Below are 13,903 nucleotides of genomic sequence, written 5' to 3'. Positions count from 1 at the left end.
TCTGCATTGAAACATAATGTTTTATAATTCTTTCATTCTAGAACCGTTATTGACTACAATTTTTTTCTTTTTCTTACTTCAGCAACTTAGAGTGGTTCCCTATTTTTTTGGTTGAAATAAAATGAGGTAAATAAATGAAATATTAAGTGAATGAACTGTGTTTGTTTTTATATCATAATAACTTTGAAAATTTTTGGAATACCTAACCAAAATTAGAATTGATGATGGTCCCTTGATATTAAGGCATTACTTATAAAAGATTTTTTTTTGTGTGTATGTGTGTGTGTGTGTGTGTGTGTGTGTGTGTGTGTGTGTATGTGAGTCCTGAGGCTTGAACTCAAGGCCTAGGCATTGTCTCTGAACTTTTTTGCTCATGGCTAGTTTTCTACCACTTAAGTCACACTTCCACTTCCAGCATCTGGTAGTTAATTGGAGGTAAGAGTTCAGACTTTCCTAAGTGGACTGGTTTTGAACTACAATCCTTAGATCTCAGCCTTCTGAGTAGCTAGGATTACAGGTGTGAGCCACCAGGATCCAGAGTATAACAGATGTTTCAATATTGAAATTAGTTTGAGATCTTTTCTTCACAAAGTTATAGAAATGTATGAAATGTATTATTTTCATGGAAGCCACAACTTTGTTTAGTACTTAAACATAAAATTTCAGAGCATTAACTATGGAATTTTTTGACATGGGGCAAGAGTGGAACTGTTACACTACAAAGTTTTCTACTTCTTAAAAATATTTGAATCTTTAATGCTTAAAAGGCTCCAAAATTTATAGTTACTAACCTTTGCTCTCACAGCCTTGATTTAATTTTCTGTTGCTTTTGCTTGTTTCCCCAATGAATACTGAATGAACTTTATGCATGTTGCTCTATATACTGTTTTCCATTGAATAGGTAACCCCTGAAATTTTTTTTTTTTAGCAATTTAATAAATTTAGTGTGGCAACCATGTTTAAAAAAAAAATTTCAGAGCAATGGTGAGAAGTAAATGGAGCATGTGCTGTAAACATGTTAAAGATGTGTGTGTGTGTGTGTGTGTGTGTGTGTGTGTGTGTGTGTGTGTGTGTGTGTGTGTGTGTGGTGTGAATATTGAGGCTTGAACTCAGGGCCTCAAGCTCTTGCTTTGCTTTATCACTCCTGGTTGGATCTCTACCACTTCCACTTCAAGCTTTTTGCAGGCTAATTATAGGTAAGAGTTTCACAGACTTTTTCTGCCTAGCTTTAAACTATGATCCTCATACCTCAGCCTCCTGAGATTAGAGGATTAAAGACATGAGTCACCAATGCCTGGCAAGACGAGCTGTATTAAGATCGTGGCTAAAGAACTGACCAGGTCACACTCACAAGTGGTAATTGGCAGAACTGAAGATGAGTGCTGGATCTCCTCAAACGTTTTACCATTCCATATGCCATCTCTGGGTACAGCTCATAAAAATCCTTCATGCACAAAAGAATGTTTAATTAAAACACAACAATTGATTGAGTTGTGGACTGATTTTAAGAGCACTTCTTCATGAAGTGAAATCAGAACAGGTTTCCAAGGATCTCAGGACCTAGTGTGTGATTTGGTGTTTTCCTTCTGAGCCATTCGTCGGGTTTTTTCTTTCTACTATTCAAGTAATGGGCCCAGGATATTGCAGTGCAGTAGTTGCTATGTGTGTATAAAATATCTGTTTACCTAGGAATAAGGAGGGATCATAAAAGGAGTGGAAAGGGGAGTCAGTTTCCTACTTAACAGGCTGCAAAATGATTCAGTTTAGGTTTGTAGCTCTTCATCCGCGAGGGCAAAGAAGACTGAAACAGATAAGGAATTCTACCTTGCCTCTTTGAATATTGGGAAAAGTCCTTAGGATGAAATAGCACATATCAATACGTATAACCCTTATAATAACCAGTCCTTTGTCCCTCAGAAGCTAATTTCCTTTTTTATTTAGCACAGGGCATGTTCTAGAAACTAGTAAAGGACATGCTACAATATTAAGAATTCTATAATTAATGTTGGCCAGATTTGAATTTAAATCCTTTACTTTTCAGGGTCTAATTAAAGTCAGACATTATTGTGAAGGAATAAGACATTTTCCTGACTAACCGTATATTAATGGTTTAATGTGTAAGGATTTCATGTGAAAAGTTTAAAACATATTTGAAATAATATGCTTCCCTTTGAAGTCAGGAGATGTGCAAAGTTATTTGTCTTAACATAAAAGGAAATCACCTTTGATAAAAAGTGGTTCTATTAGAACAGATATTATTTTTATTTCTACAATTCTCAGTGGCTCTAAAGTAGCCTGTAAATACAATTAAAGACAAGTTTAGTGGTCTTTGGTGCTTAATTATTAATTTATTTTAGTTGACATTTTTAGCTGTTGAGCTATTTGGGCAACAATGTTAGTATCTTCAGGAAGCTTAGCTCCAGAATTGTGATATGATATACTCATGTATTCAAATGCTTAATTTCACTGTTTACTTGGACTATGAAAGATAGGTTAATATATGTCTTAAAAAGTATGTAAGAAAATAATCATTGGTGCTTACAATGCACTCTAGAAAGGAAATACTGTTAATTTTCAAGCAATCTTTTTATCCAGAATTGTAAATTGTGTTAGTAGCGTTAATACTTTAAATGTCAAAAACAACTTTATCCTTAATAATTTGGGTATAATAACATGTATTATTTCATTGTAGCCCAATATCAAATATGTAAGCTTCATTATATTTCAAATCTATGTTCATTGAAAATATCACTGTAGAAATTCAATCTCAAAAAGAAATGCATATCAGAAATCTACAAATTATAAAATTCATACAACAGCATTTCATTAGGATATTTTCATACATACTAAGAATGTCCCCAATCAAATTTACTCTATCATTCCCCCTCATTCATCCCCTATCAAATAAAAAAAAATATATAAAAGCAAATCTCCAATGCTAGCTTAATTAAAGAATATTCTTCAAATGTCACAAAGTGAAAATTCTCTTTAAAATACAAGTATTATTAAATGAAATCATTAGGTGTAAATAAAACAGCCAAAAATGTTCTAATATGAGTTTTAAATTTTAATATAAAAGATTTTATGCTCAAGCAAGCTTATAATCTTCCTTCCCCAATCTCAGAAAGGCTCAAACTATTTTTCTCTGTCTCTGCTTCAGAAGGGAGCAAGGAAGTAAAACCAAAGGGCAAAGCTGATAGCCAAGGGAGCTGAAAAGAAGGTAGAATTCACTTAAATGCTAGTGTTGTTGTCTGGAGTTGGTTTAGCGATCTGTAACAGTTGTATAATTTTCACTCATTTTTGTCGTGTTCCTGAAACAAGAGAGATGGCTTATTAATTTTCAGAAGAAAGTAACTGACATGAAGCCCTCAGCTTTCAGTCCAGTATACTGGATACACACACACACACACACACACACACACACTCTCTCTCTCTCTCTCTCTCTCTCTCTCTCTCTCTCTCTCTCTCTCTCTCTCTCTCTCTCTCTCTCTCTCTCTCTCTCTCTCTCTCTTAGAAATGTGGACCTTAAGATTGAAGTTGGACAATTTACCTTTCAGTTCTCACCACCAGCAAAAAAAAATCCTGATGTTGAATCTCTAAAACTTGACTATGTTTCTTTTCTGCAGCACAGGGGTTAAGTCTCTTATCAACTTGCCCTGAACTAAAGCCATTCTCCTGAACCCCAGTAAGTTATTTAAGAGAGCATAAGGCAGAACTAAATTCTCCTGTTGAAGTTATCTCAACTCAAAACTGTAAGGAAATCTAAAGAAGGCTGCTAAACTGCTTTGCTGATGCCCTCCCACCACGAGAAAAGTTAAAAATGAGAGATTTACAAAGCAAACTGTAGTTTATGGAATATATATATTCATATTTCTTTTTTTTAAACCCACCATTTTGCATTTTTGTCTTATTTGCATGAGCACAAATCGCTTTCAACTTAATGCCAGAGAAAAAGGCAACCTTCCCTGAGATGACGTGCTGGTAAAGCTCCCGGTATTTGTTTGATAATGGATTTCAGTCATTGTCATGTACTTCACTCTTCATCAGCAGGAGCACTTCAGGGTAAAAAAACAGGCTTTTACCACACTGGAACAAAAGCTATATAAGGGAGAAAGAAATCCAGAGCAGATGGAATATTATTTGCATTTGCACAAATAGTGCTTTTGAGCACAGTTCATATTCCTGCCATTGTGAGCTGAAGCAAGCCAGATGTGTCTACAGCACACCGTGGTCTCAAGAATCAGCTTTTTGTTTGCCAGACTCAGAGGTCCCAACCTTAGGGTATCTTCATACTTGTATATCCATTAGTTTTATTTCAATGACTTATCAGAAAGGGAGAAAATGGCACTAGGTATTTAAGAAGACCATTGCATAGGGGAGAAAATTAACTATTTTTTAAAAAAATTTTTTCATGAATGAGGATTAAATAGGTTTCAGGTATCTGAATGTCCATCTAAAGATCTCAATGATGGTGTAAAATTAAAATTCAGAATGTGTGATAAATTTTATTTTCGTATGATTCACGTTAAATAATCTTTGACATAAAACTTTTTCTTAAGTGTCCAATGAGCAAAGATGAGCACATGATTTGATATGGTAAGTAGTTAGGTCTGAAGCAAATCTTTAACACCAGCTCCCACTTTCTTACTCTACAAATCAGGAAGCTGAGGTCTGGAGGTGAGAGGATTGTAAGCATGCTCCAGCAGGACTGGAACCTTTTCTTCTCGCCATGAATACAATCATCCAGTCATATTCTAGCATTTGCTAAAAAGTCTTTTGGGCTCCAAGCTCAAATGGGTTTAGCAATTCAGGTTCCACAATGCTCAATAAACATTTGTGTTGTATCCCTCCAAAAGCAAGAAAAAAAACAGCCACATTTCCCGAAAAGTAACAGCCCAGAATTTTCTTTTTTCATAATGCATATCAAGGACTTCTTGTTTTGAAGAATGTACTTTAAGAACTACAACAGTGAAGAACCATAGTTTTCTGCTTTGAAAATACAAACGATATTCATCTAGCTCAGAAACTATAAAAGCTACAGAGAAGAACCACCATTTGAAGTTGTTAATTCTCATTTCTTTCCTGGGGAGGAAGAAATTTTTCCGTCATTATTTCTCGCTACTTCAACTCTGTTATACTAAAATTATTCCTTGCTAACACTGAAAAAAAAGACATTGAATAAAATTAGGGATACCGTGGGGGCTGGGTACAAGAGGCCTTCAAATCTTGGTGAAGATAAAATGTACTTATTGAATTAAAAACAGTGAGTGGCATTTGTAAAGATTGCTAGAAATAACATGATTGATTTACCATTGCTCTGTTTCATTTCTTTAATAAGTCCCTCATTTGCAAGTGATAGGATTCTTTCTATAAAATGCTGTGTGTTGTCTCCTTGGCTGATCATGACCGAGTGGCTGTCCTGGTATTGGCAGTGTCTGCTCTCCTTGGGCTAATCCAGAGACCACTGGGAAAAACAAGGGCTTTTTTATTTTTCATTTTCCTTTAGTTTTGTTTGGTGTTATGTAGTTTTGTTTGATGGAACTTAGAGACTCACACATGTTAGGCATGAATGCTACATTAAGCTGATATATTCCCATTCCCAAACTGAGAGAAAATGTCATTTATACTTGAAATAAGGTTGTTCATAGGTCCATTCAGTCATTTCTTGACATGACTGAGCCCCTGCTATATGTACTGGGCATTGCAACAGGGGAGCTGTAGAAGTAAAACAGAGATTTTTTTCTCTTTTATCCTTCCTTCTCTCCCTCCCTCCTTCCTTCCTTCCCTCCCTTCCTCCTTCCCTCCCTCCTTCTCTCCCTCCCTCCTTTCTTCCTTCCCTCCCTTCTTTCTTTCCTTCCTTCCCTCCCTTCTTTCCTTCCTACCCTTCCTTCCTTCCTTCCTTCCTCCCTTCCTCCCTCCCTTCCTTTCCTATTTACTTTCTTTTTTCTTTTGCTCTTTTCTCTTTCTTTTCTCTCTCCTTTCCTCCCTCCCTTTCTCCTTCTCCTTCCTTCCCTCCTTCCCTCCTTCCCTCCTTCCTTCCTTCCTTCCTTCCTCCCTTCCTTCCTTCCTTCCTTCCTTCCTTCCTTCCTTCCTTCCTTCCTTTTCCCTTTCGTTTTCCTTTTCTTTCTCCCTTGGCCAACACTAGGGCAGCCTAGATGTTGACCCTTAGCCTTTGCATACTAGCTTTTATGCTAGTTAATTGTAGATCAGCATTTCATGGATGGTCCTGTCCAGGCTGGCTTAGAGATCTTCAGATCTCAGCCTACTGAATAGATGGGATTACAAATGTGAGTCATCAACATCCAGCTATGGAACACGTCCCTCTAAGTAGCTTACAGCCTAAATTAAAGGAGATCAAATGAACAAACAGACCATAAATAATCAAAAGCATAAAGAATAAATAAAAAGAAAAAATAGTCATGACAAAATATATTTATATCATATGTTTATATTATATATTTATATCATATATATATTTATATATATTTATATCATATCTTGCAGGGTACTATGTGATACCATAACATATGCCAACTGCCTTTAATCAGATTACTTGGGAGCAAATAAGACAGAGGTGCCCTGTTAGCCACAGAGAAAAGTACTTTAGATGGAGAGAGATGAGTGAGGTTATTACAACTTCTTGGGGTTCAGTACCGAAGCAAGTGCTCTGCATGCTGAAGCACAGTGTGAGAAAGGAAGTGATCAAAAAGGCTGGCAGAGAAGCAAAGCAGACTAGAAGATGAGGGTGTCAGATGCCCTGTAAAAAGAAATTTCCTTACTGGGCCCTGGTGGCTCCTACTTGTAATCCTAGATACTCAGGAGGCTGAGATCTGAGGATCATGATTGGAGGCTAGCTCATGCAGGAAAGTGGGTGAGACTCTTATCACCAATAAAAACTACCCAAAGAAAGCTGTAAGTGAGTCTATGGCCATACCAACATGAACGCGCCCGATCCCGTCTGATCTCAGAAGCTAAGCAGGGACAGACCTGTTTAGTCCTTGGATGGGAGAAAGCTATGAATGAAGTTCTGGTTCAAGTGGTGAAGTAAAGCTCTGGTTCCAGTGGTAAAGTGCTAGCCTTGAACTAAAGCAGCTCAGGGATAGTACTCAAACCCTGACTTCAAGACACAGGACGGGCAGGCGCGCGCGCGCACACACACACACACACACACACACACACACACACACACACACACACACACACACACACACACACACACATACACACACACGAGTTTTCTCTGAACAGTGAATGGAGAAGCCTGTAGTTTTGTCCTTCAAGATGAGCACTTTGCTTCCTACTTGAACTGGCTGAGGGGCAGGCTGAAGGCATGTAGACATGTTCAAAAGCTGCCAGATAATCCAGGAGATAGGTGATGGTAAACTGCACTAACACAGCTGTGTGATGTTGTAAAGAAGAGGACAGATTCACTGGACTTTTAGGACAGGAACAGGAAGAGTTTTTGATGACACGTGAGTATATAGAATATATAAGGGTTCAGCCATGTCAAGGTTGGGGCACTGAGCACTCCCTTACATACCTACGTGGTTTTGTTTTAGGCATTTGTCTTAACTACCTGACAGCAAAAATGGAGAAACACCTCAACTGAAATTTGAAATGATAGTCAGTTTGTTTCTTTTTTCTCAAAAATCTCCCCCAAAACCAACTGAGATTCAAAATTCTTTTTATCTCTTTATATTGAAAAATAAGAATTTTGTGCCTTTCTAAGTTTTACTTGTAAGTAAAACATTTTAATTTAGCATGTGTGCATGATTTAAAAAGATGAAAAGAATTAAAAATCAATTTCTCTACTTAAAGAGAGGTACTTGTAGCTATTTTAGTTCTTATCGCCTGGATTCAGAAAATCAGGAACATCTTGATGGCATGGAATATTTATGTCTCTTTCTGATATATTTATTCATTGATTTGACAATATTGCCTCCAGATTACATGCATAGTTGTGCTCTGTTTTTTCTTCTTATCTTAGGTTACATACATTTTCCTATGCCCTAATATAAACTTCAACAAATGACTTCACTAAATAGACAATCACATACTGCACTGTTATTCATTGAGCTATTTCCCTAATGGAGAACATTTAGGTTGTGTCTGCTTTTCACCATAATAAATACTGTTATAATGAATATACTTTAATGCAATATAAGCCTTTGATTTTTTTTGCCTTAGAATAAATCTACTTCTAGAAAAGTAGTTTCACTAAATCAAAAGTTTTTTTTATTTACATCTTTAGATCTCTTAATAGATAATGCCAAGTTGACTAATCCATCAACATTTCGAGCCTTTCTTCTTTTCCCAAATACTTGTTTAAGAGTTGTTAGAAAACAGAAACGTTTCAGAAAGTGTTCTTAATTCAAGGATATACTCGAGATATTTGGAAATACTTGTTAGTCGTTTTAAATGAGGCAGTAGATGTATCATGTAAATGAATGCTTAGTGTCTCATTATACCAACTTAATACACAGCACTGTCCTAAACCAACAGATTGGGGACGGCTAAAGAGACCTGATAGGAGAGGGATCCATCATTCTATGACCAAGAATTTTGGCTTTATATCTACTCATGTGTTGTGTCATGTGATTGTTGGGTACCAGACACTCAGAGAACAGAGACATAGTGCTGAATGACACAGGGTCTTCATTCAGGAAGTCTAGTTTGTTAAAACAGAAATTATAAGGAAACAATGTGTTTCATTAGTTCCTGTTCCAAAGCTTTATGGTTATTTCTTTCATTTTAAAGCATCCTAATGAGGGAAGTATTTCAAATCCTCTTTCTCATGGAAGAAAATGATAGGTCAAGAGAAGTAATTTTTCCCAGCCATATGACTAGTGGATTATTTAGGAGAAATTTATCCTAGGTTAGTATAGTTTGAAGTTTGAGCACTGTTCTCTAGTTCCATAGAATAAAAATATTTTAAAAGATATATGTGGTGGACCAAATCCAGATCCTTGTATATGCTAGGCAAGTGCTTTCTCACTGAAGTATGCTCCAAATACTTAAAAACATTTATATTAAGTTGTACAAAGTAAGGAATTTTGTTATGACATTTCCATATATCCACATAATGTACTTTAAAAAATTTTTTTTAATTGTGAAAATACTGTACAGAGGGGTTACAATTACATGGGCAAGATAATGAGTACATCTCTTATCAAGCATTGTAGCCTTCTCCTTTGTTTCCCCTTCCCATCCCTTCCCATCCTCCCTCTGCCCCCCCACCCAGTCCTCCCCGCTACACTTCCCCCCCCCCCCCCCCCCCCGCACCAAAGTTGTAAAGTTCATTCTTCAACATAACGAATGGCACATCTCATTGTTGCAATGGGTCCATCTGTATCCCCATTTAAACGATTTGCTTTTCCCCCTCCCCTCCACAAATCATACCGACATCAAGTACAGTGAAAGCAGGGGTTATACTGTGTGGGAGGGACATACAAAGCAACAAAGAAATTATCTTATAAATGTGTTAGAAACAATCGCATGAAAGAAAAAAACATTTGAATACATATCTTAGGGTTCATTTTCCTAACATCAACTTATCTGACCTTTTCTGCTTGACTCAGACATATACTAGATATTGCAAATAAGGGAAACCATGGGACATAATGTACTTTTTTTAAGATAGGATCTGTTAGAAAATCTAGGCTGATCTTTAACTTGTGATCCTTCTTCCTCCACATCCTGAACATTGGGATTACAGGCATGAGCTACTATATAGCTATTATATAAAACCTCAGGGGCCAGACAAATGCTGACATGTCCATTTCTATAACAAGATAAAATATGGAGAAAAAATAAAACACAATTGGAATAGGAGAGCGAAGTATCATAGAGATATTATTAATGGCTGATGTTTTAAAATAGAAATGATCCTTCTCCCACCATCTTTTACTTCTCACTTTGAAGTAACTGTTTATGAATAATCTCATCTACATTAGAAGCTATAAACATTATTAGTATGTCTTGTTTATATATCTCCTGTGATCTTCCTATAGCAGAACTTTATTCATAACCCTCTCCTGGATGGCTCCCCTTGAATATTTAACAAGCACTTCAAATTGAACATGAAATTTACCTTTTCAGTCAACTTTTCCTCCTATACTTGTTGAAGTTAACTTGATTTCAGAATCTTCTTTGATGTCTTCTCCTTATTCAACATTTAAAATACTTTTTAAAAAATCAATGGAAATGAAAGCTTCTCTTCCTAGAATATTAGGTGAATCTTTTTCCTTCATCATCCCACTGCTATTGACTTAATTAAGGTTTTCCATTATTTTTCACTTAGAATATTGCTTTCTAATGGTACAGAAGGGGCATAGCATAGAAGGGATTTATTAAAAGAACTTAGGTTTTAAAGTTGAACAAAACATCATTTCTGTCTCAGTAGCTAAAAAATAAAACCTTCAAAATGTACTTATTTAATTAATGGCTTTTTCATTTGTAAAATAAGCAATGAAGTATTTACTTTTCCAGATTAATAGATAGGTTTAATATGACAATACCCATAGATTACCCAGTACCATATCTAATATGAATGAGTGTTTAATGAATGACAGATATCTTTTATATTAGTTGGGCCTTTTTCCAGTCATTGAGTCAAAGACATGTGGTACAAAGTCATTTAAATGAAAAAAATAATGAATTGCTGTATGCAACCAGAGCTTTCAAATACCATTGGTTCAATACTGAAACATTTTCAGGTGAGTTCCGCCTATCTTCTTCTTTTCACCTCCATTTGTCTTGTGTTTTGCCTTCTGTTTTACACAGTTTAAAATTGAGATCTTAGAAGTGGCGCTGTGGCTCATGTGATAGAGCACTAGCCTTGAGCTGAAGAATCAAGAGACAGCATTCAGGCCCAGAGTTCAAGCTCCATGACCGACAAAAACAAAACAAAAAAAACAAAAAAACAAAAAAAAAAAAAACCCTGCTACTAAAATTGAGATCTTAGCTGGGCACCAGTGGCTCACACCTGTAATCCTAGCTACTCAGGAGGCTGAGATCTGAGGATCACAGTCCAAAGCCAGCCCGGGCAGGAAAGTCCATGAGACTCTTATCTCCAATAAACCACTCAGAAAACCAGAAGTGATGCTATGGCTCAAGTAGTAGAGTGTTAGCCGTGAGCTGAAGAGCTTAGAGACAGTGCCCAGGCCCAGAGTTCAAGCCCCACAACCGGCAAATATATATATATATATATATATATATATATATATATATATATATATAGAGAGAGAGAGAGAGAGAGAGAGAGAGAGAGAGAGAGAGAGAGAGAGAGAGAGAGAGAGAGAGAGAGAGATCTCTTACAGTCTACAGTAGCTGTCTAAAGGATCCATGTATTAAGCATCAAAAAGGAACTCAGATTGGTGCACTTGTATTGTATGCTACATATCAACATTCAACTCAACTTGTGCTAGTGTAGACACTGTGATTGACATTTCAATCAGCAACCCACAAGTGGAGAAATTCTCCTTAGAAAATGAAGATGTTTCGAAAAAATAGCATGCTCACTATATCTTTTCTACCCAACTCCTTGTCTCTGGTAAAATCAGAATTATCTTTCTAAAGTATAGACTAGGTTTTAGCATTTTCACAGAGTTAAAAACAGCTTGCTAGGAGACCATAGAGTCAACTGCAATATAATCAGACCTATCGTTCTAAAATGATGATTCTCAAAGCCTTAAAAATCAGTATCTTGCTAAGAAAACAGGGCTGACTTCTTTATAGTACTAAAAAATACACATTCATCCAAGCCCAACCAATCCTCACACTTTCTTACTATATTTCACCAGTACTATTTTCTCACTATGCACTGAGTTTTCATTCTCCTTGCCTGTGCTCAAACTGAAAAAAAATAGTTTATTTTTATTTTTATTTTTTTTCTGTTCCTGGGGCTTGAACTCAGGACTTGGGTGCTGTCCCTGAGCCTCTTTGTGCTCAAGGTTAGCGCTCTACCACTTGAGCCACAGCACCACTTCTGACTTTTTCTGATAAAGAGACAAGGGTTCTCATGAACTTTTCTGCCTGTGCTGGCTTAGAACCGTGATCCCCAGATCTCAGACTCCTGAATAGCTATGATTACAGATATGAGCCCCCAGTGCCCAGCTTTTTTTTTTTTTTTTATATCTTTTATGCTAGCCTCAAACTCAATCTTCCTACCTCACCATCTCAAGTGCTGGAATTACATGTGTCTTGGCATTTACCACCATGCCCAGATATAAGTTCTTTCCTTTGCTCACAATAGCTATTCTCTCCGTGTCACCTTAGAGATACCCAGTCTGTGTTTTCAGACTGCAGTGGCATTTGATATTTTAGTTTTTTTCAGAATCCTTCTTCCTCCAAGAGCCTGCTTATCCCACTGATACTCAATTTTTGGAAAGCTTGGCAATCACAGTAGTGCCCCAACTCTAGCCACATGGCCTGACCTGACAAGTTATTATGCATGTGATCATAGCAATTTGTCCCAGGATTAGCAAGTAATCCAAACTGGGCCAACTGGAGTCCTTCCTAGATTGAAGATAAACAAGAGACATTCTTTCATCTGTATCATTAATTTGGAAAAGTGTTAGCCCAAAGCTGCCAGTGGCCACATTGTTCAACACACAGAGAAAACTCACATGCAAAGCCAACAGGCAAAGAGAATCAGTGAAAGAGGATAATAGAGTCAGACAACAGAGAGAGCCTGGGTATTCTAGATCTTGCTCCAAGAATGCCAATGGAGAGTCTGTTTTTGTTTTGTTTTGTTATGTTTGCTTTAAAGTTCTTTGAATAGATCCTCTATCACTTGACAGAAGCTTCTAGGTTCAGCTTAAGTATTTCTTTCTCTAAGAGGTTTTTCTGGGCAATACCTTATTTATTATATTGTTTACCATCTACCTTTTAGAAGTCACACACAAGTATTTACCTATTCCTTCCAACTTGGCTACTTCCTCCCTTCCCTCCTTCCCTTCTTCATGCTACCATGTTTCTCCTCATGTTAGACTAGGACTTTAACTTCTCACCTCTGAGTAAGGATAGTAAGTAGTAGAGTTTTGAAAAATGTTTCTGCCATTGAATTGCCAAAAGATATTAAAAGAAGAGTACATTTTCTATTTTTCCATTTATTGTTTTGTTCTCTCTCTCTATCCCAGACCCTGCATTGATGATTGACTCAGAAATGATACATATATTTCACTGAAAATGTAATTTTTGAGAAACTATGCAAAAAAAATTAGAAAATATAAGCTGTGCTCAGAGCAGAAAAGAGGGTTACATATTTAAATAATGAACTCAAGCCATTTCTATGTCTTACCTCTAAATAGCAGGTACAAATTGGTTTATTTGCATTTTCTTGGTTAATTACACATTTTGGAATGATCTTTCCATGTGGAAGTCATTGATAACAGGATCTAATTCCAGAGACCAAAGTGCCATTAGTTTCGTTGAATTGAAACATTTTCAAAGGTTGGAGTCAAAGCCTGGGAATTAGAACTCGTGGGTCTTAATTACATCTTGGTCACAGATTGGTTGTTTTCTTGGAAGCACACAATCTCAAAATATTCAAGTTCCTGTAAAATGAAGATGAGAATATTTGCATCCTTCAATATCAGTCCTTTATGTAGTTTAATGAAATATTACCTATAAATGCCTCTGACATGCTAACACGGTGTTCGTTACTTTCCTAAGACCTTCAATTGAGGGACAATTTTAGCATCATGGACAAATAGGTAAATGGGTTATGCCTTTATGACACTCTTTTATTATAGCAATTACTGTCTTCTCTGATCCAGTGGTGTGCAAAGTCCATTTGTTTATAAAGAAAACATGGTGGGAGGGAGGGAAGAAATCTGTCTTAAACCGGATTCCTACTTTATAGGATTTGGTATTAAGGATACAGTTTTTACTAACTTTTAAT

This window comes from Dipodomys merriami, unplaced genomic scaffold (assembly GCF_024711535.1).
Source record: "Dipodomys merriami isolate MVZ:Mamm:240054 unplaced genomic scaffold, mDipMer1.0.p SCAF_173, whole genome shotgun sequence".
NCBI lineage: Eukaryota > Metazoa > Chordata > Mammalia > Rodentia > Heteromyidae > Dipodomys > Dipodomys merriami.
The sequence above is the reverse complement of the archived record's forward strand: the minus strand, read 5'-3'. Positions refer to the sequence as shown.